Raw genomic sequence first — 26,369 nt, 5'->3', positions numbered from 1 at the left:
TTCCGTTACCTTTCAGAATCAAATTCAAATTAATGACACTGACTTTCAAAGCACTTCATAACTCTGCCCCACCCTACATCTCTGAACTCATCTCTATATACTCACCCTCTCGCTTACTACGCTCCTCTACTGACCTGCTACTCAACTCTTCTCTCATTACCTCCTCACATGCTCGCATTCAAGACTTTGCAAGGGCTGCACCCCAACTCTGGAACGCTCTCCCACGGTCTGTCCGACTTTCTCCCAACCTTTCTGCTTTCAATAAATCTCTGAAAACGCACTTCTTTCGCTAAGCCTACCCTCACTCATACAATACCACATTTCTCACCCACTTAATTCGATCTTGCCCACTCCGACACCTTGTGTATTACTCCCTTCCCTTTAGACTGTATGCCTATGCATAGGGCCTTCCTCACCTTTTTGTACCTGTATTGATTGTGATGTTTGTTACTCCATATATTCTATATATGTAATTCATGTGATGTAGTTGTATAATCACATTTACTTTACAGTGCTACGCAATATGTTGGCGCTATATAAATACATGTTAATAATAATAATAATAATAATTATAACAAATGAACTGGAAAAAGTATATGGAAAGTGAACAATCCCTTACTCTCTACTGGTACCAATTAAAAGGACCAGTAACCCCGCCTATATATCCTGCCTGTTAAATTACTATACCCCATCACCATCAACATATATGTTGCTGGCTTTGGGTTGATACTCAGCCTGTATTATTTACTCTATTTTGTCAGCACAGGGCTTCAAACACCCTGCCCCCAAAACTAATAGCAACAGGAGCAGACATCTTTCACTGCACATTCTTCACTACAATAATGATGACTGGTCTGACTCCATCTCTGAAACAGGAGTCATGGGAGAGGATAATGCAAGGTAACCTTTCCACTGCCAGCTGATTTGGGAATTTTGGTACTTTTATAGCCAGGAAAACTATATATTGATTTTTTTGGGGACAACTTAAGGTTTCAAAATATTCTACAATTTTGGTGTAATTCCCCTTCTGTAACAAGATGTAGGCTAAAGTGTCTAAAAATGGAAATAAAACAAGTTCCCATAAACACATACAGTATATATGGCATATAGGGACTCAAAAGTGAAGACACACCATTCGAGCTATCAGTGCTGTAATTTCAGATACTGCAAAATAAACACATTCATCGAATTTTTTGAGGAGCAAAGGTATAAAATAATACATTCACATCAGAGAACCATAATTTTTCAGAAAATACACATTCCCCCGAATACAATTGGGTATGCATGTCTTTCTTTCCTACATTTGATGATTTTGGTGATATTTCCAAAAATCACCTCAAACCGTCCACCTTGCAGCATCTTATCTTTCCACATACTATTAGTTAAAACACCCTAAATATGAATGCTTGGGGTCTGCTGAACAGTTAGATGCCCAATATGCATAGATTTACCTAAGTATGTGACATATAGGGGCCCCAAGATGAAGACAACCCCATATGATCTGCCATTTCAGGTACTGCAAAATCAACACATTTATAGCATTTTATGAGGGGTAAAACTACCAAAAAATACATTCACCCCCAGAAAACCATATATTTTTGTAAAGTACACATTCCCCTTAATACAAAATAGGTGAACATACCACTCCAAAGGTAAAACTACAAAAAAGTACATTAACCCCAGAAAACCATATATTTTTGGAAAATAAACATTCCCCTGAATACAAAATAGGTACCACTCCAAAGTACCAAACCAAAAACCTTTCCTAAATTTGCCAATTTTGGTAACATTTTCAAAAATCACCTCAAAGCTTCCACTTTTCAGCATCTTATCTCCCATATATCATTAGGTACTAATAAAAGACCCTAATTATAAATGCCTGGGGTCTGCTTAACAGTTTGATACCCAATATACATAGGTTTATCGAAGTATATAACATGTAAAGACCACAAAATCTACCTTGTGCATACTTATATGATGGCTTACATTTACACTAATTTATAAACACTGCCAGTTTTATTTGAGATAAAAGCTACATAAATGTATGGCAAAGCCATATGTTTTTGGAAAGTACACAATCTGACAAATCCAAATGGGTAATTAGGTCTTTCTACTCCAAACGACACAACTGCAAAGCCACGTTAAAGGCTGCATATTTTTTATGACATTTCTGAAACTTGCCTTAAAATATAGCAATTTGTCGCATTTATTTCACCCAATTTCTTACACCCTAAATATGAATGCCAAGGTTCTACTGAACAGTTTAATGCCCAATATGCATAGAAAGCAGGTGACATGTACAGACCCCCCAATGAAAGTAGTGCATATGCATTTCATCGGCTGCAAATTCGCCTTCTGTGAACAAAGCCCCCTGACTGTGTATAATGTGTCGCAAAACGCCTAACAGTACAAAGATTCCCCAAACACCATATATTTCTGGAAAGTACATCCACAGATGAATTCAAAATGGGTAATTATGTCTTTCTACTCCAAACTACTCAACTATAAAGCTATGCTAAAGGCAGCGGTTTTTATGATATTTCGGAAAATTTGAAAATATGCATAGATATACCAAAGCAGGTGGCATGTACAGGCCCCAAAGAAAATAGTGCATATGAATTTCCTCAGCTGGCGATTTCACTTTTGTGAACAAAGCCCCCTGACTGATTATTATGTGTCATAAGACCCCCTAACAGTACAAAGACCCCTGAAAAACATATTTTTGGAAAGTGCACATTCTAACGAATACAAAATTGCTAATACACACACACACACACACACACACACACATAAATATATATATATATATATATATATATATATATATATATATATATATATATATATATATATATATATATACATATATATATATATATATACATATATATATATATATATATATATATATATATACATATATATATATATATATACACACACACACACACACACAGTCATATGACAGTTATAGAGTCCCAAAGTTTGGGAACCCCTCTCAGCCTGCATAATAATTTACTCCACTTTCAACAAAAAAGATAACAGTGGTATGTCTTTAATGTGAGGAATATGTGAGTACTGGCGTGTTTTCTGAACAAAGATTTTTACTGAAGCTGTATTCAGAATATATACATATACAGGTATAGGATCCCTTATCCGGAAACCCGATATCCAGAAAGCTCAGAATTACGGAATGGCTGTCTCCCATAGACTCCATTTTATCCAAATAGTCCAAATTTTTAAAAATGATTTCCTTTTTCTCTGTAATAATAAAACAGTAACTTGTACTTGATCCCAACTAAGATATAATTAATCTTTATTGGAAGCAAAACCAGCCTATTGGGTTTATTTAATGTTTAAATTAATTTCAAGTAGACTTAAGGCATGAAGGCCTTAAGTCCTGAAGATCCGTTATCCGGAAAACCCCAGGTCCCAAGCATTCTGGATAACAGGTCCCATACCTGTATAAGGATTACAAAAATACTTGCACACTGGGATTTGTAGAAATCCTAGCATAATGTTGACTCTAACTAAACAGTAAAGAGAGGCCATACGCAACTTAATGGAGGATACCAGAATCACGATCAAGCCCTTGGATAAAGGGGGTGCTATCGTGATCATGGATACATCATATTATGTGAATGAGATAAAGGGACAGTTAGCAGATGGGGAGGTATATAAGGTTTTAGATGGAGATCCCCTCTCTAGCATTACTAAAAATATAACAGGTTTTAACAACTATGGTTAATAACTAAGTAATCTAAGAAGAGTTACAAGCATTTCTAACTGTAACTTTCCGATGCACACCATTACTGTATACTCTTGCCAAGATCCATAAAGATCCTGTTCATCCACGGGGTCGACCGGATAGAATATTGAATCAACGTTCATATGTGCATCCCACAATATGTGGTATACACTATACTGTAGTATGCCCTTATGCGAAGATCTATGTTCGAGAAACGGTACAAAAGGTTAAGTCACATATCTCCCAACATAGATCTACAAGGGGCAGATTTATCAAAGGTTGAAGTGAAAATTAAAATGTTAAAACTTCAAATGTCAAGCTAATTTTTGTGTACTTAGACTAGGGAATAGTCCAAATTCGATTTGAATTTGAAAAAAAAAATGAAAATTCTAATTTTTTTTATGTACTGTCACTTTAAAAATATGACTTAGATCATTTGCCATCTAAAACCTGCCGAATTGCTGTTTTAACCAATGTATTGTCATAAATTTAAAAGTGGGCAGTGTGTGTCCTTTTGTTAGGAAATGCTTAGCAACTGGTTGGAGGGCTTTGCCCTCTTTTAACACCTTGCTGATAGCACAACAATGAGTTCCAATTCTTTCTTTCATTGTGGTGTAAGTTTTGCCCACCTAGTACAGTCGAGGCAACAAGGGCATATAAAACGGGGAGGGGGGAATCCAAAAGGGAAACCCCCAAGGGCAAGAGAATATAATCTTTAATTTAAGTAAGCATATACTTTCCCAGGGGGAAATATCCTTATTATCCAAGGGCCTTTCTTTTGTCCCCAGTACTCCACCAGACTCCGTTGACTTACTGGTAGATGTACATAAATTTCAGAGGAAATTAAAACTGAAAGAATGTTTTAAGAACTCCCCAGACAGTAACAGACCAGTGTTTAGAGACAAAAGCACCTTCGAGCCCCCCAACACTCCTGCACTGAATAAGACTTTTGCTAAGATTCTCAGCAGAGAAGTTACCACCTTACTAGACAAGATGACCCCTCACTATAACCTGACTCCTGCAGAATGACAGGCTATTAAGACACTCAAAATAGACACTGACTTGGTAGGAAGACCGTCTGACAAGGGGGAGCTATTGTTCTCTTGGACTATACATATTATAGACAAGAAATTTTGTGCCAGCTAGCTGACACAAACGCCTATAGGTTGCTCTCTGGGGATCCCACTAATAAGTTTAAAAAAGAATTAGATGATTTTCTAATTTTGGCCAGGAATACAGGGAGGTGAGACCAGAACACTTTTGGCTAATTGGTGACAGAACAGCCCCGAATGCCCATTATCTACACATTACCTAAAGTCCATAAGTCCTTGTCTGCTCCACCAAGGAGACCCATCATATCAGCCGTTGGCTCCCTTTATCAGTCTGTTTCTACGTATGTGGATCACTTCCTGCAGCCTGTGGTACAAGCCATGCCATCATTAACACAGGACTCAAGTCACGTCATTAAACGTCTGAATGGGCTAGCTCACATACCCACCAACAGTATCCTGGTCACCATGGATTTTAAGAGTCTTTACACAGTGATCCTACGCGACCAGGGTATCCAAGCCTGCAGAAGAGCCTTACTCTCCTCATCTCCTAGTGGGATTCCCATAGAATTATTGATCCATCTTCTAGCGTTGACACTGTCCAGAAACTCCTTTGGATTTTAAAAATCTTTCTACCTTCAATGGGCAGTGCCCTGGCACCGTCCTATGCCAATATTTTTATGCTATACTTTGACATATTTTACCCCTACTGGGTCTTTCAATACTTATTTCTGTTACATTGGTTACCTGTATATGATTTGGATGGATATAGAGGAAGCACTTGTGTCTTTCCACCAACACCTTAATGAACTTGACAGTTAAACTCACTTTAAATTCCCACACCAATAACATTGATTTCCCGGATTTAAATATCTTCATTAAGGATCTACAACTGGGAACCAGACTGTTCAGAAAACCCACCGATCGCAATTCAATCCTACACGCAGCCAGCCAGCATTTGCCTGCCACAATCAGGGGTATACCATACTCCCAGTTTCTGCGAGTTATACGGAATAATAATGACAGAGACACACCTGAGGTACAACTTCAGGATATGTTTAATAGGCTTTTGGAGAGGGGGTACTCACAGGAACTTTAGTATATACAATTGGACCGTGAACTACAACATACCAAAACCAAACCAAAAACAAAGGAGTTGGTGTCCCCTCTTATATTCACCACCACATTCTCGGGAGTATCTACACATTTGTCGGCCAGCATTAACAAACACTGGCCTATGATCAACATGGATGAATCTCTGTCTTTCCACTCAAACAAGAAACCCATGATGGGATACAAACGGTGCCGTAGCCTCAGAGACTTACTTGTACGCACTGAGTTTAAGGGAAGTAGCAATTTGGACACTAACTGGCTGTCACAAAACAAAAAATTGGGATGTTATAAATGCCCTGATTGTGTTACATGCAGATGTCTGCTGACGGGTCCCATTTTCCCCCACATACCGGTAAACGTTATAAGATTTTACACAGATTGGGCTGCACATAGTCCTATATTGTTTACATTACTACTTGCCTTTGCGGACTGTACTACGTGGGCAAAACTTGCACCACAATGAAAGTAAGAATTGTAATCATGGTTCTGCTATCAGCAAGGCGTTAAAAGTGGGCAAAGTCCTCCAACCAGTTGCCAAGAATTTCCTAACAAAAGGACACACACTGCCCACTTTTAAATGTATGGCAAGAGACTACCAACCTCCCCTGGAAAGAGGAGGGGATAGGGAACATGCCTTGTTGCAGAGGGAATCAGGTGGATCCACAAATTGGACACTGTGGCCCCCCATGGACTTAACGAGACTCTGTCGCTTGGGTGCTTTTTATAAGCAACTATATCTAATGTTTTTTCCTACAATGTAACCATTTCTTGTATTGCTACATATGTTTGGTGGTGGTATCTATGTTGCTTCATGTCTCTTTTTAGTTATAATCTGTCTTACATATACTGTCATACATATATATATATATATATATATATATATATAATAAATCAGACCAGCAACACCGGGTTTTCTTATTCAAGACAACTGTATTAAAAGGTGCATGTACAGCCGACGTGACATTTCGGTCCCATCAGGGACCTTTCTCAAGGCAACCATGTCTGCATTACACTAGTAGCCATCCTAGACATCTATTAAACTCTTTACCCCAATCACAAATGTTACGCCTGGTTCGGATGACCAGTAAAGAATCGGAAAGGAATATGACTATAGAAAACATGGCACAGTGTTTCCTGGATAGGGGATACCACAATAAATTACTAGGGGATACAAAAGTTTGGGCTAAGTCACTGGATCGAGAGGAGATCCTAAAAGGATCAAGGAGATCAGTTGGGAATGAGGAGGACTTATTGTATTATGTAACCACATATGACACATGCACCCCATTGATTAAGAAATCTGTTTTACAGCAATGGCCCATCATCAAAACGGACAAGAACTGTCATCAATTAACTGCAAAAGGGTCCGCTTTGGACATAGGAGAAACAGTAACCTGAAGAAACTCCTTTCACCAACGGATCCGGTGAGCAAATATAGGATACACGCCGGAAGGGGGAGGTTGGGGGTATTCAAATGTGGCGGGTGTGTCACGTGTAACTCTCTAATCACTGGCAGACAGTTTTTTCATCCACACATCGGCAAGAGATACACGATAAAGCACAGGCTTACGTGTACATCTCGAAATGTTGTATATATTATAAAGTGCCCATGTGGTTTTTTTGTATTGTGGGAAAACCACTAGACAATTAAAGGAAAGAATCAGCATGCACCGGTCTACCATCAGAGCTGCCCTGGACCCAAAAGGTAATAAGGAAACTAAAAAAGATGCCAAACAGGACATTTCCAAACAGCCAGTGGCACAACATTGGCTTTCAGCCAAGCATCCAGCATCATCTTTTAAATGTATGCCCATTGATTGATTTCCAGGATTACCACTAGGAGGGGATCTAAACCGTAGGTTATTACAGAAGGAGGCATTCTGGACCTACGAACTTAAATGTGTGACCCCCAGGGGCCTTAACAGCTCATTATCCCTGAACATTTTTTTTCAATTTTTTTCCCAATGATGCATGATATTTATTCAACCCACCATTGCTGTAGGAGATCAGTAGTGAAGTACAGAATAGTAGTACTGCTGTACAATAGAGCTAAGGGAATATAATATAGCATACCGTATATACTCGAGTATAAGCCGACCCGAGTATATGCCGAGGTACCTAATTTTACCTAGGAAAACTGGGAAACTGTATTGGCTCGAGTATAAGCCTATACTATATACTTGCTATATAAGTGAAACAGAAAGTTATCAAAGATCGGTGCGCTCACGATTGAAAAAGCAAATTGCCAGTACCTAAAACGAAATATAGTGTAGCTTGCTTCTTTCCAGGGGTTAATGAAAAATCGGAAATGTATTAAACACAAACATATATATTCAGAAATAAGTATAGGAGTCATTCTTTTAAAAGCTCACATATACTTCCCCCTTCAACACAGCTCACCATTTCTGACTGCTTTATAGTCTTCTGTGTTGTGTCCCAGCATAGCTCTCTACTTTGTCTCGTTTCCAGCCCTCTCCTTCTGCAGCATGGGTCAGGTACTTCCACAGCAGAGCTCACTTCTGCCTGCACAGTCACCTTTTTCAGCCCCTCCTTCTCCAGTCTCAGTTCAGAGATGGCCACTTTTGCCTGCAGGGTCACGTTTTCCTTTCACACAGCACAGCTACCCGCCCACTTCTCCTTCTAACCGGATCTCAGGACAGGCATGCAGGGAGGATTTTGAAGTTTGAGGAGCCTTAAATCATGGGGGTAAGGGCTTTTTGACCTAAAAACCTAGCGTTTTGGTAGGGGCAAGCCTTAAAAAACAAATGACATGCTGACTCGAGTATAAGCCGAGGTAGACTTTTTCAGCACATTTTGAGTGCTGAAAAACTCGGCTTATACTCGAGAATATACGGTAATTGAAAAGGACTCCACTGTAATTATGACCTGCAATTTGTTTTTAACTAATAGGTGATACATGAGATTTTTGAGAATTCCTAGAATAAAGTGGAATAGAATTTTTTTTAGTATGTTTTGATAAATTGTTAGTGAGCACAATGGAACTGGTGTAAGAAATAAGCCTCACAAGGAAGATTTTATATGTATATAATATTTTATGTGTGAATATAATGTCAAATGTTAATGCCAAAGAGACAGGTAAAAGGACACATGCTGGGACAGGGAGTTGCCAAAACAGTTATCTGATAACACTGCAGTCTCTGGGATCAAAAGAATAGTCATAGACAAAGACAGACCCAGGAAAGAGCCTGAGGCGTCAGGGTATTCAAGATAAACAGTTGGCCCTGAGGTGGTGATATGTGACTTAACAGTTTCGTCATAATGTGTAAATGAAGGCTAACTACAAATTCTTGCAAAGAGCCTGTCGTAAAAAACCTGTTGTGAGATCAAGCGATTACAGGATCTCAAAAGCCTTCCTTTACATATGGTGCGGGAAAGTTATGTCATCTAACAAGAAACAAGAGTCCATCTGAGTTTCTGTTTAGCCAGTTGTCTTGTGGGGGTGAGACTCTAAAAACAGTATAAAAGATGTGTCCAAAGTACATTCTGGAGTTCTGTTTTGGGGAACAGACCTCTGTGTACAGGGGTCCACCTCTGAACAGAAACTCTGCAGGCCCAGAGACTGACGTGCTGTCCAAGGACTGGTAACTATCTCAGTGTCTCTTTGTCATTGACAGTTATTACTTATGTGTGTGTGGTTATAGGTGTAAGAGGGTTTAGAGCATATTGTTTGAATTATTTGTTGTAACTTTTTTTCTCCTTGTTTACATACTGTAGATGTTGATTATTGTTTGTTAGAGTTGTTGATTTGTCTCACTGGTTGTTTTTATATGCATTGCAAATATCATTCTGAATTATAGATTATTGGTTTTTCCTTGTACCTTTCCTTATGTGCATATTATGGCTTATTATTTTCTGCAATTGTGTTAGTGTGTTTTGATTTTATACATAAATCTTCTTTCCAGTAATACAGTTGGTTGAATGTCATTTCTTTGCCAAACCTCCCCGTTAGAACCTACAGTTATTGTATTATTATGGACTAATATTAATATTTCATATTAATATTGATGTTGTCCATAAGAATATCATATACTGGGTTCACGTTCACACCACATCAGTAAGATGGGGTTATTAATAGTCATCATGAATAATTTATTATCACTATCTGTATATTTTAACCTTTTTAACTGTTTTATATTTAAAACAGCACAAATTCACTTTATGCTCTAATGAGCACTAGTTAACCTTTAGCACAAGTCACCTTAATAGTATTATTATGCTAATTACACATGCTAATCACACATGTTGATGATGTCACTACTCATAGATTGGTTCACTTAAAGTATATATATATGTGATCGTAACACAGACATGGTTGCCTTGAGAAAGGTCCCTGATGGGACCAAAACATCACGTCGGCTGTACACGGACCTTTTAATACAGTTGTCTTGAATAAGAAAACCCGGTGTTGCTGGTCTGATTTATTGCATATGGAATGACTTTACCTTGCACCCGGGGATACACACAAAGAAGCGGTGTATATATATATATATATATATATATATATATATATATATATATATATATATATATATATATATATATATATAATGTGGACCGAAACGTTGGTATGCACAGTGGAATAAATAATTATTAATCAGAAATATCGGAGTGCTTATCTTCTCCATCGCGCTATATATATATATATATATATATATATATATATTCGGACTGGCACCCAGGTTCTATTTTTGGCTAATTGTGTGCACTCTGCCTTCATGTCGTATATATATATATATATATATATATATATATATATATATATATATATATATATATATATGTATGTACAAGTATATATGTACACTATACACATAGTTACAAAAAACAAAAAACAGAGACCGCTCAAGCTCACTGCTTTTTCCTCTCCCTGCCAGATGCTCAGTTATCAGTGTCGCCACTGTATCCCACAACAAACTCAACACAGACTGCACTTCTGGACAGGATTTATTGTAGCAGATTGCTGGACAAAAAGGCCTAACGCGTTTTGGGATGAAATCCCTTAATCATAGGCTAACAATCTATTACAATCTGCTGTTCTTTTATACAAATCGTTCTAGTGACCACTAGTGGACTTTCCTTAAAACACTTCTTTTATTTTGCACTCTTAAAAGGCCTTAAATAAGGTTTAGATAAAAGGTTAAATCCCAATATACAAAAACATGCTCATTATAAAAAAAACAAACAGAACCATACGCATCTGTATTTAGGACTGAACAGAGGGATATATTGCTTGTGTAAACTCTAGTAGGATCCTTTTGGGACATTTTTTTCTCCTTTTTCTTTATATTCCCTTAATTATTCCTTACATATTAGTTAGTTTTTACAAGTGTGTACTTATTATATTTTAGTTAGAAAGAAGAGTTATTTTGGGCAGAAATATATGCATAGTATTTTTTCATATGTAGGATCTCATATCTATGTGTTATATGGTTCTCAAACCCAAATATAAATAGCTAATATCATGTCTGTAGTTAATGCCATTTGGAATTCTGGTTTCCAATTTCAGAATCCAGAACGCCTCTCTGAGGTTCAATCTGTGAATAATGTCCCCTCCCCCCTCTAACGAGAACTTTGACTTGCTCAATGACTTTGACTTGTAGGTCTTTAATTCCATTGGGGGAACATGTTGTAAAATGTCTCCCCACTGGAGTAGTTTCCTCCTTGTTGGTAATAGTCCTCATATGTTCTCTTTCTTAACAAAGAACATTTTCTGTTTATCCTTCTCAGTGCCCATCTATTTATTAATTAACTTTACCACTCTGGGATGTTTATAACATTTGTCTGTTCATGCATCCTGCATAAATTAACTTTATTCCTTCAATGATTTTCAAAATCATACCAATATTATCAATGTAAGTTTTTGCCATTCTTCTATTTTTTGTGTATTGAAACAACAATGTTTTACATATTGAGCCCATTTCTAAAATGGTGGACACTGTTGAAACATAGACGGTGAGGGTATATTACGCCGGCGTGACAGCGTTGCGCCGTCACGCTGACGTCATTGCCTGCACACTAGCGCTGCGGGTGACATCAACCCCACCACATGGGACAACACAGGGCTTAAGAGAACTTCTGGGAATTGTAGTCCTAACACTGCATGGAGACCAGCTTGAGAAAGGGAGCAGCAAGCACCTGAAACGTTGCATAGATCTCCACATGGATGAGTATATTTAAGCTTACCTTGGCTGTTTTTATGCTTACAAAATAAATGCTATGTTTTAAACTTTTATATCATGGTGTGCGATCTCGTTGGACAATGTATATTTTTAGTGAAGTGACTCACCACATTTTGAGATAACTTACCCAGTACAGCTTGATCACTGCTTCTCAGCGAGTGTGCAATACACATGTTGGACTTGTTGTAGTATATCTATATATATATATCTATCTATGTGTGTGTGTATAATATATGTGTGTATAATATATGTGTGTGTGTATATATATATATATATAATTATAATATATATATATATATATATATATATATGTATATATATATATATATATATATATATATATATATATATATATCACTTCCCTTAGTAAAACAAGTGTCTTTTTATTTAATTTCACATATCACAGTGCTCCAACGTTTCGGTCCCTCTTGGGACCTTTCTCAAGGATAGTATACAATGTGCAATAAAACTTTATATAGTGAACACAATACAAAATGGCGCTAAAGTGACCTCATAGGGTTTAACAATTTGTAACCAATAGTGTTCCATCTAATTTACATACAATCAATTAGTGCATGTGTTAAAAATTGCAGTAAAAAAATTCTTTAAAATTTTACTTAAATTCATCATGCTTGTATGCAGCCCAGTGCTTTGCCACTGGCTGCTGTGCGATATCCTGCTTCTTTTTGCCCTCCTTAGTTACAACCTTTCTGTCTGGATCTAGTGCAGCTCGAATGCTTGCCCTATGCATGGCTATCCTCTCCTTTAGCTGCCTTACCGTCTTCCCACAATATATTAACCCACACGGGCACTTTATGATATATATAACCATCGCTGTTTCACATGTCATCCTATATTTCTTTCCTGTGTGGGGATGTGTAAAATGTGTTCCCAATATAAGGCTGCTACACATCACGCAGCCCTTACATTTGAACACACCAGGTTTTGGACTTAAGAAGTTTTCTTTTTCCTTCTTGACATACTTATCTATTGGGTCTGATGGGCTCAATTGTTCCTTGAGGTTCCTCGCCCCGGAATAGCCAAATTTAGGACGTCTTGGGACTTTTTTCATTAATTGCTCATCTGTTGTTATAATGTCCCAGTTTTTAAGGACACTCCGTCTCATATTCTCACTGTTGGGATTATATCTTCTTATATAATACATCTCCTGTTTGTTCATATACTTGTTTTTACATGCGTCCACCCCATTACTTTTATCTTTCTCTGTCATTGCCGTTATCCGATCCATCTGTTCTGCCCATCTAATAGTGTCCTGAATCAATTCCCGTGGGTAACCCCTTTCCAAAAATTTATTACCCATCAGCTGTAAGTCTTGCTTTCGCTTTTCAATATCACTATTTATTCGGACTACCCACAACATCTGAGATTTAGGTAGTGAATTGAGTAAGTGCTTAGGGTGATGACTTTTATAATGGAGTACAGTGTTTCGATCTGTCGCTTTTGTATGAATATATGTTTGTAACCCCTCTCTGTCCTTATATACAGTTACATCCAAAAAGTGTATCTCCTGTTGACTATAATTCACCATCACTCTCACTGGTGTCTGGAGACTATTTAGCTCTTTCACAAAGATATTCAACTCCTCCTCTGAGCCCAACCAAATAAAGAAAACATCATCGATAAAGCGCCTATAAAAGGCGCCATATCGTTTGAATAATTGATGTCCATATATATTATTTGTTTCATAGTCCCACATAAAAGAATTTGCATACGCTGGGGCTACTCTTGATCCCATTGCTGTCCCCTGACATTGAATGTAAAATTGCTTCTCGAACTTAAAATCATTTTTATGCAATATAAACTCCAATAGGGACAATATGAATTCAACAGGGGGCCCCACATAATCCACATTTTCAGTTAGTAGCTTTCGTAATGCCGATATGCCATCTCGATGTGGTATACAGGTGTACAAGCTCTGTACATCCATAGTCACCAGTATCACTCTTTCCAAAGGTACATCTATGCTCATCACCACTCGCAAAAAATCATTTGTGCCTTTTAAATAACTACTTATTTTCTTTGTCCCTATTGGAGTTTATATTGCATAAAAATTATTTTAAGTTTAAGAGCACTACATTGGCGCTCAGATTGATTATCGTCTCAGCTATCCAGTGTTTCTGAATGGCAAACCACCTTTTATTAGAAACAGAGAGAAGTGCACTTTTAATAATCATATATTGGTAGTGGTCAGAGATTTTTAAGTTCGATTGATTTTTCAGACCCGCCCAAGTAAGAAGATTCCCATTTATAGGGTCAACTATATCTTTAATCAGAAACAAATGACGTTTTTTGGAATGAGCGAGACAGGCAGAGTAACCAGGTTTCGTTTTTCTCCACAGGAGGTGAATGGGCATAAAGGGGGTTAACGTATGATTAAAACCATGACTAATACTATAATGCAAAAGTTTCCAAGTGTAGATCGAGTCTCTATACAATGGATTTCGTTTACATTCAAGGGGAATATCTTTCCATTTCAAATGAAGAATCTCGAGTATATGAGTATGAGATATGGGGAAAAGTTCCAGAGTCGGATTTGTGAATTTATCACCACCTGAGACCAATTCCATGAGGTATCTTGATATTGAGGCTAAATTAAAAGCTCTGAAGTTAGGCAGATTTAGGCCTCCTAAAACATGAGGAGCACGTAGTTTAGTTAAGGCTATTTTAGATTTTTTATCACACCAAATAAAAGAATTTAAAGCACTATCCAGAATCCTTATATCACTATGTTTGAGCAGAATTGGCAAATTGGTTAGAAGATAAATCAACTTTGGGAAAATCAGCATATTGAAGAGAGCGACCTTTCCTTTTAGGTTCAAAGGGGTGTTCTTCCATCTGTGTTAAAAAAAATTTAATGGCTGGAACAAAGTTTAGTGCGTAAAGAATATTCAAGTCTTTGGGAATAAAAAGCCCTAGATATTTATGCTGTGGTTTAGGAGAATTAAGATTCAGATTACTAATAAGGGCTTTTGACAATGAGACATTAATATTCATAATTTCAGTTTTATGTGAATTTATTTTATAACCTGAGAATTTACCAAATTCATGGAGTAGATTAAAGATGTCTCCTAATGAGTTGTTGGCATTTTGTACAATTAAAAGTAAATCATCCGCAAATGATAAAGACTTAAGGTGGACTTTGTTTAATTTAATACCTTGAAAGGCCTCTAATTTGTCCAAGGCTCTGATTAGAGGCTCAAGTGAAATATTGAACAGGAGTGGAGATAATGGACAACCTTGTCTTGTTCCCTTCATAATTTTAAATGGTTTGGATTTAGCGCCTGCTATTATTACTTGAGAGATAGGGTTGGAATATAGGAGCTTAATGAAGCTGTTAAAGGGACCCGTGATACCAAACGAATCTAAGCAGTTAAAAAGATGTCCCCAGATCACATTATCAAATGCTTTCTCAGCATCCAGGCTAATTAAAGTACATGGAGTCTTATTTCTGTTGGCTAAAGCAATGACTTGTAGTAAGGTCCTAATATTTTTAATGCCTGACCTATTTTTTATAAACCCATTTTGGGATTTGGAAATTATTGTAGGTAAAATCATGGCTAATCTATCAGCTAAAATTTTGGAAAGAATTTTTATGTCTTGGTTTAATAATGAGATGGGCCTATAAGAAGCTGGGAGAGTAGGGTCCTTACCCTCTTTAGGGATAATTATCAGATTGGAAAGGGAACTGGATGGGAGTGTTTTTCCAGATAATAAGATATCGTTAAATAGGTTAGTGAGGAAGGGGCCTATATTAGTTTTTAGGGTCTTGTAAAAAATTGAGGGGAGACCATCTGGACCACTAGCTTTTTTCTTTTTTAAATTATTAATAGTGTATATAACCTCATCTATAGAGATTGGTTTGTTAAAATCTTCCAGTTGCTTGGTGGATAGATGGGGAAGATTTAAATAATCTAAGAAGTCATTACTGACATTAGGACTAGATCCAATAGAGGTGTAGAGGGATTCATAGTATTCCTTAAAAATATTTACTAGAATTTGGGGATTATTCGTAAGGGAGCCTTGTTTATCTTTAATTTTGATCAGAGTGGATTTCCTGTTCCAACGTTTAGAAAGATTAACTAGTACGTTATTAGATTTGTTACTTAGATTAGCAAGCTTGGCTTTAGAATATTGGGCAAAGAGCGAGTCTCTTAAGGTTAGCCAAGCCTTCAGGGAGGCAGAGACTGTCTTATATTTGTTGCAATTTAATTGGGAGGGAAAGTTTTTTAGATAAGTATAACAATCTTTTAGCTGGATACTTAGCCTCAAAAAGTTGTCATTAACTTTACGTATAAGGCGGGATTTATAGGCAGATATTTCCCCACGTATCACAGCTTTCCAAGTGTCCCAGAGGAGAGGGAGATTCTCAGAGTACTCACAATTTTCTGTCAAAAATATATCCCATCTGTCTGATAGCATTTTAATAAAATCAGGTTGTTCTGCAAGGGTAACGGGAAAAGACCATGGTACATAATCTTTAACACCTTTGGTAGTGAAAATTTGGGCAGAGATAGGAGCATGGTCAGAGTGAATAATAGGACCTATGTCCACCGCAATTGTTTTTGCAATAACATTGTTTGAGACAAATACATAATCAATTCTGGTACCCACCAAGTATTGAGAAGAAAAGTGGGTAAAGTATTTCTCTGTGGGATGTAACAACCTCCAGATGTCTGTCAAACGAGAAGAAGAAACGAACTCCTCAATCCATTTAGATTTTTTCCTAGAATTGTTAATGTTGTTATCAGACCTATCTAAAGCCCATATATGGTTTCATTGAAATCTCCTCCTAGAATAACATTAGAATGTGGAATTGAAGAAACTCTCTTTGTTAAATCAACAAAAAAACTTTCTTTAGTATGGTTCGAGGCATAAATAGAAATAAGGTGCCATAACTTATCATGGATTAATGCTTCCGCATAGACAAATCTGCCTTGCTCATCTTTATGTGTTGAAAGAATTTGGGCGTTTAAGTTCCGGTGGAACAAAATTGCAACTCCCCCTTTTTTATTAATGGCCGGGGAGAAGGCCATTTCGCCAACCCATTCTCTAAGCAGCAAGTTATTATCCCCCTCATTGAGGTGGGTTTCTTGTAAGAGGGCAATATCGCATTTCAGTTTTTTGAGCTGATGTAGAATTTTTTTCCTCTTTATATAGTAATTACTACCATTAATGTTCCAAGAGACTAAATTTAGTGCCATTATGTTATCTGGGAAATTAGATTAAAGATGAGCTGACATGAGAAGTCACAATATGCTACATAAAATCTATGATCCACCATGCGAGAAAACAATCTAATAGCACTGAAGTGAAATCTGAGTAAATATAAACAAATTCTTTTAGGTATTAAACAAAAGTTAGGTAACAGTAAACAAATTCTTAAAATCACTCTAAGTGAAATAACAACTAAAATAAGTGATAACCAGAACCAATATTGCTCCATTATAGGGAAAGTTTAAAGGACCTCCTTTTTTCCCTAGGAGTAGAGGTCAACCAACCCTCTGAAAAGAGGAGTTGTTCAGGGAGATAGAACCATTGACCAGCGTTCTAAGGCTTAAGATTCCAGCACAACATCGTCTTCACTAGAGTTCAGCGGAGAACGACTTTTGTGGGAGATCGGAGATCTAGATCTTGATCGTTTCTTGTGGTCACGAGAAAAAGAGGGCTCCTTAGTAATTGATTGGGTCACTTGACGAGATCTCTCAAATCTATTTCCTTTGTGCTCTCTTTGCGGGAGAAATGATGGGTGATCCAGAATTGTGCTGATATTAGGGAAAAGTGAGTTGTTATTCTTATGTTTTACCAGTTGCTCCACAAACCGCTGGGCCTCTGAAGAGTAGCCAAAGATACGTGGACCAGAAGGCAGAATTTTTTTTAACTTTGCAGGATATAGTAAGGCAAAGTTTATGCCTAGTGATACCAGTTGTTGGCAAGAGTTGGAAAATTCCTTCCTTTTTTGTGATAAGAAAACTGAGTAGTCTTGAAAGATAAGAATTTTATTACCATCAAGTACAAGACCTTTGGATTTTTTGAATGCTTGAAAGAGAGCATTTTTGTCAGAGTAGTCCAAGAATTTGACAATGACGACCCTAGGTCTGGTTTGATGAGAGTCCTTGAGTGGCCCTATCCTATGAAGTCTTTCAACTTTTAATGGGTGTGAATCCGACAGGATCCCAAGTTTTTGAGGGATAATCTTAGTGACAATCTTAAATAAGGAGTCCATTTTATGAACTTCCGGAATCCCTATAAATCTCAGGTTGTTGTGTCTTGAGCGATTTTCCAGATCGTCAACCTTCAGAAGGAGATCTTGAGTACCCTTTTCCAAAGATTCAATTTTCTACTGTGCTCTATCTGTGTCATCATATAAAGAAGAAACTGTGGATTCCAGCTCTGAAATTTTTTTGTCATGGCTACCCAGATGCTGTGAGATTTTGCTAATTTCTATTTGAAGTTTTGCTATAGCTTTATTAATTGATTGCTCAATAACTGGGTTCAATAGCCTTGCTACTTCAGAAGCAATTGATGCGTGTTCTTGTACAGCAACTGAGTCTTGGGAAAGCATCTTCTGAGACTGACACAAGATAGGCGAATTAGGGGCTAGTTGCTTTGCGTTCTTCTTACTCTGTTTTTCATATGTTTTACCCATGAACTTGGATGCCATCGTGGGAAGGGACCTTAAACTAATGGGTAATAACTTTCGGAGACACCAGGTGAATTTACCCTTTTTTTTTTTTAATAGTCTTTTCTAGTTTTCTATTTTCTTTTCTAGTTTTCTATTTTTTATTTGATTATTTTTCTGTTTTTATACTTTTTCTTTACTTTTTTGTTTGATTTTGTTTTAAAGGATGTGTTCTCCTGAGGAGTAAGGATTCCCTCAAATAGGAAAATAATGACCTCACTAAAAGTTCAGGTTCTCCACACAGACACTATAGAACCAGTATTAAACAGATTTTAAAACTTTGGTGGGGTAACTGGGCCAACACAATAAGTGAATAGAAACTCCATCATGCAGATAAAAGAAACTGTAGCTTTGAATAAGCAGGTACCAAGAACAGACAGAATATGGCGACATTGCACTTGTCATTCACCACACACTTTGCAATGCTCAGCGTGACAGAAGTTTCTGCCTTGGCAACAGTTCACTTTGACGGCAGAGGTAAACTTTTATCTAACCTACGGTCTCAAAGCAGAGAAAGCCCTGAGGGAATTCTTGCAGTTATAGAGATGAATCACTTAGCCGCCCTTTGCCACGACCTTTACTTCAGGTCGCACTTTTTCACTTAGTGCTGCTTCACTGACTACAGCAGAGCCACTGCAGGAAGGCTCTGACCTTCCCTGAAGTCTCCCCTTCACCTCCTACGACTTTAAAGTTAAACTGCTAGAAAAAAGCAGACGAGTATGGCAGATTTATAACGCTGGTCTGTGGAGCATCGCTCTTAAGCCTCCATTCCTGTAGGCGCCGAACCCGGAAGTCGAGTTGAATATCTTTGTGAAAGAGCTAAATAGTCTCCAGACACCAGTGAGATTGACGGTGAATTATAGTCAACAGGAGATACACTTTTTGGATGTAACTGTATATAAGGACAGAGAGGGGTTACAAACATGTATTCATACAAAAGCGACAGATCGAAACACTGTACTCCATTATAAAAGTCATCACCCTAAGCACTTACTCAATTCACTACCTAGATCTCAGATGTTGCGGGTAGTCCGAATAAATAGTGATATTGAAAAGCGAAAGCAAGAGTTAAAGCTGATGGGTAATAAATTTTTGGAAAGGGGTTACCCACGGGAATTGATTCAGGACACTATTAGATGGGCAGAACAGATGGATCGGATAACGGCAATGACAGAGAAAGATAAAAGTAATGGGGTGGACGCATGTAAAAACAAGTATAAGAACGAACAGGAGATGTATTATATAAGCAGATATAATCCAAACAGTGAGAATGTGAGACGGAGTGTCCTTAAAAACTGGGACATTATAACAACAGATGAGCAATTAATGAAAAAAGTCCCAAGACGTCCAAAATTTGGCTATTCCAGGGCGAGGAACCTCAAGGAACAATTGAGCCCATCAGACCCAATAGATAAGTATGTCAAGAAGGAAAAAGAAAACTTCTTAAGTCCAAAACCTGGTGTGTTCAAAATGTAAGGGCTGCGTGATGTGTAGCAGCCTTATATTGGGAACACATTTTACACATCCCCACACAGGAAAGAAATATAGGATGACATGTGAAACAGCAATGGTTATATATATCATAAAGTGCCCGTGTGGGTTAAGATATTGTGGGAAGACGGTAAGGCAGCTAAAGGAGAGGATAGCCATGCATAGGGCAAGCATTCGAGCTGCCCTAGATCCAGACAGAAAGGTTGTAACTAAGGAGGGCAAAAAGAAGCAGGATATCGCACAGCAGCCAGTGGCAAAGCACTGGGCTGAATACAAGCATGATGCATCGGCATTTAGGTGCATGTCTATTGATGTAATTAAACCTAGGCCGTGAGGGGGTGATATTGAAAATTAGCTATTACGTAGAGAGGCCTTCTGGATCCATACATTAGATTGTATAGCACCAAAGGGGTTAAATGGGCAAACAGCGTACAACTGCTTCCTAACTTAAAACACCATAGAACTGAGAGTATTTATTCTTTAGATAAAACATCCGTTTGAAATGGCTTATTAAATAGATACGTATTTTGCGAAATAGATAATGGGTTTCTATACAATGGAAACATATGTGGCAAGCAGTATGTGGACAAATTGTTGTAACATAGTATTTTGTTATGTTTTTATTTCATAGGATGAAACATGCACTGCTTTTAAGATTTTTTATTGAGCAGATTGGGACACCTACTGATAACAAGGTATATTGCACATATTTAAGTAAAATTTTAAAGAATTTTTTTACTGCAATTTTTAACACATGCAATAATTGATTGTATGTAAATTAGATGGAACACTATTGGTTACAAATTGTTAAACCCTATGAGGTCACTTTGGCGCCATTTTGTATTGTGATCACTATATAAAGTTTTATTGCACATTGTATACTATCCTTGAGAAAGGTCCCAAGAGGGACCGAAACGTTGGAGCACTGTGATATGTGAAATTAAATAAAAAGACACTTGTTTTACTAAGGGAAGTGCTGGCCCAGGAATGCTTTATTCCAAATTTCGATTATATTATTGAGAATTGGCCGTGCACCCCTGAGATACTGGATACTGAGGATAACATTGGACACTAGATACATGCAAATAAAATGATATGATTCACTAAAGAGGAGTGCGGATCTAGATGATCATATATATATATGTATATATATATATATATATATATATATATATATATATATATATATATATATATATATATATATATATATATATAGATGCATACATATATATGCCGAAACAAAAAAATAAAAGTTTTTTCACTTATTTCACTATCTCAAGTCCTTGGAGTGCGGTTTTATTTTTTTATTTTTTATATATATATATACACACATACATACACATAAACATACATATATATAGTAGTAGCAGTATGCACAAAATGTCTCTGTCTTAAATATATTGATAATGGGTTGGGAGTGCAGAGGACCTCTTGTAGTTGACTATATGTATCGCGGCGAATTTGCGCGATTTGCCGTCAGCGAATAAATTTGCGAAATGCCCGCGAAAATTCGCGGGAAAAATTTTTTTGCGAATTTCGCGAATTTTCCGGCGAAGCGAAACGGCGCAAATTCGCCCATCACTAATTTTGTGGTCACACCCTCATTGCACCCCCGCCTAATGGTTTTAAAAAATAGTGGTGAGCACAACTTTCCCTTGTTTGTTATAGTTATACAGGAGCAGTGACCAGCTCCATGTTGTAGCTCCCACCCCTCCCAGCTATAGTCAGGTGATCCCACTGGTGTCTAATAAAAGGGCAGCCAAGTTTGGGAGTTTTACTTTGAAAGCAGCTAGTAAGTTGCAGGTAAAACTTAGTCCCTTTGTAAAATGTATAATTAAGCAATTGAATTCTTAATGAATCAGATGAAAATTAAGCGTAGGACTGGCCAGATATGGGATGACTTTTTGACGTAGTTGGCCAGCTTAAATATATTGCAATATATGGACAAACAATCCCTGTGTTGTTTAAAGGGTAAGGCATTTTTTAGTAGCAGTATGCACAAAATGTCGCTGTCTTAAATATATTGATAATGGGTTGAGTGCAGAGGACCTCTTGTAGTTGACTATATGTATTTTGTGGTCACACCCTCATTGCACCCCTGCCTAATGGTTTTAAAAAATAGCGGTGAGCACAACTTTCCCTTGTTTGTTATAGTTATACAGGAGCAGTGACCAGCTCCATGTTGTAGCTCCCACCCCTCCCAGCTATAGTCAGGTAATCCCACTGGTGTCTAATAAAAGGGCAGCCAAGTTTAGGAGTTTTACTTTGAAAGCAGCTAGTAAGTTGCAAGTAAAACTTAGTCCCTTTGTAAAATGTATAATTAAGCAATTGAATTCTTAATGAATCAGATGAAAATTAAGCGTAGGACTGGCCAGATATGGGATGACTTTGACGTAGTTGGCCAGCTTAAATATATTGCAATATATGGACAAACAATCCCTGTGTTGTTTAAAGGGTAAGGCATTTTTTAGTAGCAGTATGCACAAAATGTCTCTGTTTTAAATATATTGATAATGGGTTGAGTGCAGAGGACCTCTTGTAGTTGACTATATATATATATATATATATATATATATATATATATATATATATATATATATATATATATATATATATATATATATATATATATATATATATATATATATAATGAGGCTGTGACCACAAAATACATATAGTCAAATACAAGAGTCCTCTGCACTCAACCCATTATCAATATATTTAAGACATCGACATTTTGCACTTCCCCATAGGCTAACATTGCACTTTGGTAGGTTTTAGGTGGCGAAGTAGGGGGTCAAAGTTTTTTTTAAAGAGACAGTACTTCGACTATCGAATGGTCGAATAGTCGAACGATTTTTAGTTTGAATCGTTCGATTTGAAGTCGTAGTTGAAGGTCGAAGTAGCCAATTCGATGGTCGAAGTAGCCAAAAAAATCTTTAGAAATCCTAAGTTTTTTTCATTCTATTCCTTCACTCGAGCTAATTAAATGGGCCCCCTAGTAACCTACACAATAATACCCTTATGGTGTATAGATATATAAAAATATAAATATATAAATGTTTAAAACTAGGTCATAAAAACAATGTATATGTCGAAAATATTCTTAGAGACGGCATAATAAACCTTTACAATATCAAAATAGATCTTTCTTTACCTATACTTCTAGAAAAAGTGTAAAGGAACAATATTCATTTAAACCACAGGGAGCTAGAGTGTCGAGTGTTCTGATCCAATAAACTTTTTTTTGTAATAATAAACGGTCCCAATCTCCACCCCTATTAGGTTCTGGAACTAAATCTATGCCCATGAATCTTAAGGTGGGGAGTCTATGTCCTTCTTTTAAAAAATGCTGTGGAAGGGTTTGATCAGATTCTCCTGTTCTCAAAGGTTTTTTTAATAGACGATCTATGGTTCCCCATTCTCGTGCGTAGTGTGTTTTGGGTTTGCCCACATATGTTAAACCACATGGGCATGTTATAATATAAATTATATGGGTAGATGTACACGTTATGCGATGTCTGATATTAATTATTTTACCCGAATGGGGGTGTTTAAATGTGTCACCAGGCATCATAGATCTACATGTAGTACAACCCGCACACCTATAGCACCCTTTTTTTAATTTTCTTAGGGTGCCCCCTTTGGGTTCGTAACTGTCACGGTCGGCACCCAACACCAGAACAAACACCAGGCACCCTGGTTTCGGCTCGTGCTTCACCAGTAGTGTGACTGCCTTTGGGCCTCGGGAGGAGCCCTCAGCTTACTTGGATGCCACCTGGACTTAAACGAGAGGTGCAAGATGAGGGTTCTGGATAGGCAGAGGGGCACGACAGTAAGGCAAAGTCTTTTGGACAGAAGATCGTAGTACAAGGCGTTTAGGCAAAAGAGTAGTCAGAACAGGCCGGGTCGAGGCAGGCAGAGAATAAACGTTATCAGGCAGGCAAGGGTCAAACCAGGAATACAATCAGAGGGTTAATCAGAGGAGGTAGTCGGTAATCAGGCAAGGGTCAGAATCCAGAAGTCAGAATAGTCGAAATAGCCAGGCAGGGGTCAAAAACAGGAATCAAACAGGTTCAGAATATAGCACAAGGCTCAGAAGCACCAGGAAACAATATCCTATCACGGGCAAGGTCCCACAGCCCTAATGGGATTTAAATAGTGTTTGAATTACGCGCCATTGCGCGCTGACATCACTACGTCAGCGCGCCTGCACCTTTAAATTACCCAAGAGCGCGCCGCGCGCGCCTTAAGACGCCGGCGCCTGCGGCCTAACAGAAGCTGTTCGTTGCGGCGGGCGTCCCCGCCGAGGGGGCGGCAAGCGTCCCTGCCGTCCCCCCACTAGACCACCAGGTAAGTTCCTTACAGTAACAATGGACGGGATGCTCCAGAGAAGTCAGCGTTCAACAAGGGGAGACACTGAGGGAAACACAAGGAGGGAAACACAAACACAAGGACCCTTTGCCTACCGATCGAGGACCAACAAATGCTACTACATCAATGAACACCAGGAGCAGCAACAGGAGCAAAAGAAATGCACCAGGAGGGGTAAGAGGCGGTCGTGGACGCCCTCCCAAGTACCCAAGATGAATCCCATTTACAACCTGTCTCACCATACGCTCACACCGGCAGAAACGTCTCTTCTAAGCAAAGGTACTTCTTTTGTTACCACTGTACTGTTTAATAAATTTAATTGGGAAGTAGAGAGCTTTAAATTGGGCAGAAATTAATGGATAAAGAAGGGAACGATAACTATGAGCTATGTCTAAATGGAAAAATAAAAGTACTTATGATCCAGTCTCCAATAATACCAATATTAAAGTTTTTCTACAAACTGTAAACCACAAAATAAGTACACTACCGGATTTGGCATTGAAAGTACACCCCAGTTTAACAACAGAAGAGAGACAATCTATACGGTCTTTAAATAATGATGATACCATTATAATCAGACCAGCTGACAAGGGGGGGAGGCATTGTTGTGATGGATTATGTCGATTATTGTAATGAAGCTTACAAACAGTTAAATGTTGAAACAGTATATACAGTATATACAAAGCTAAGAGGGGACCCTGTGTGCTAAATATAAACTTGAAATGTATATATATATATATATATATATATATATATATATATATATATATATATATACATACATACATACACACACACACACATACATACACACTAAGGGGCCCATTTGCTTAGTTCGAGTGAAGGAATAGAATAAAAAAAACTTCGAATTTTGAATTTTTTTTGGCTACTTCGGACCATTGAATTGGCTACTTCGACCTTCGAATCGAACGATTCAAACTAAAAATCGTTCGACTATTCGACCATTTGATAGCCGAAGCACTGTCTCTTTAAAAAAAACTTCGACCCCCTACTTCGCCACCTAAAACCTACCGAGGTGCCATGTTAGCCTATGGGGAAGGTCGAATCGTTCGATTGATGGGTTAAAATCCTTCGAATCGAACGATTCAAAGGATTTAACCGTTCGATGGAACGATTATTCGTTCGATCAAACTATTTGATATTCGAAGTGGAAGGATTTACATTTGGCAGTCGAATATCGAGGGTTAATTAACCCTTAATATTTGACCCTATGTAAATCTGCCCCTAAATCCAGCTAATAAGATTTGCACTCTCAGGTCTTAAAAATAAGTACCAAGTTAGAGTTAAACCTGCCTTAAATACATAGATTGGCAGGAAGACAGCTGACGTGTCTCTGATTAGTCAATATCATCATTATTAAGCGACTCCCCTACAGGTTAAAGGTAAAATACAAACAATGCATTCATAGCATACTACTTATAAATATTCAGAATTTTTATAAAAACCTAGTTAAAGGGGTTGTTCACCTTCCAAATACTTTTTCAGTTCAGTTGTTTTCAGACTGTTCCCCAAAAATAAAGACTTTTTTCAATTACTTTACATTTTTTATTTTTTACTGTTTTTCCAAAATCTAAGTTTAAAGTTGAATGTTCCTGTCTCTGGTGTTTCAGGTGCTTGGCTTGGGGGAGGGGCGGATTTAGTGAGGCTGCAGCCGGGCAAGGGAGTCAGTT

General features: G+C 37.6%; 1 protein-coding gene and 1 long non-coding RNA gene across 19 annotated transcripts in view; one reads left to right on the top strand and one right to left on the bottom strand.

Moving 5' to 3' along the window:
• The window catches only part of LOC108711672 (protein transport protein Sec31A), a 232,555-nt gene that overhangs the window by 11,210 nt on the left and 194,976 nt on the right, over positions 1–26,369 (bottom strand). The gene's annotated exons all lie outside the window — the stretch shown is intronic.
• Positions 8,040–26,369, top strand: part of LOC121403686 — a 29,400-nt gene continuing 11,070 nt past the window's right edge. Inside the window, exons 1-2 of the long non-coding RNA XR_005967441.1 lie at positions 8,040–9,512; positions 20,933–20,996. This is a non-coding gene — a long non-coding RNA (uncharacterized LOC121403686). The remainder of the gene's footprint in view (positions 9,513–20,932; positions 20,997–26,369) is intronic.

This window comes from Xenopus laevis, chromosome 1L (assembly GCF_017654675.1).
Source record: "Xenopus laevis strain J_2021 chromosome 1L, Xenopus_laevis_v10.1, whole genome shotgun sequence".
Classification (NCBI taxonomy): Eukaryota; Metazoa; Chordata; class Amphibia; order Anura; family Pipidae; genus Xenopus; species Xenopus laevis.
The sequence above is the reverse complement of the archived record's forward strand: the minus strand, read 5'-3'. Positions and strand labels throughout refer to the sequence as shown.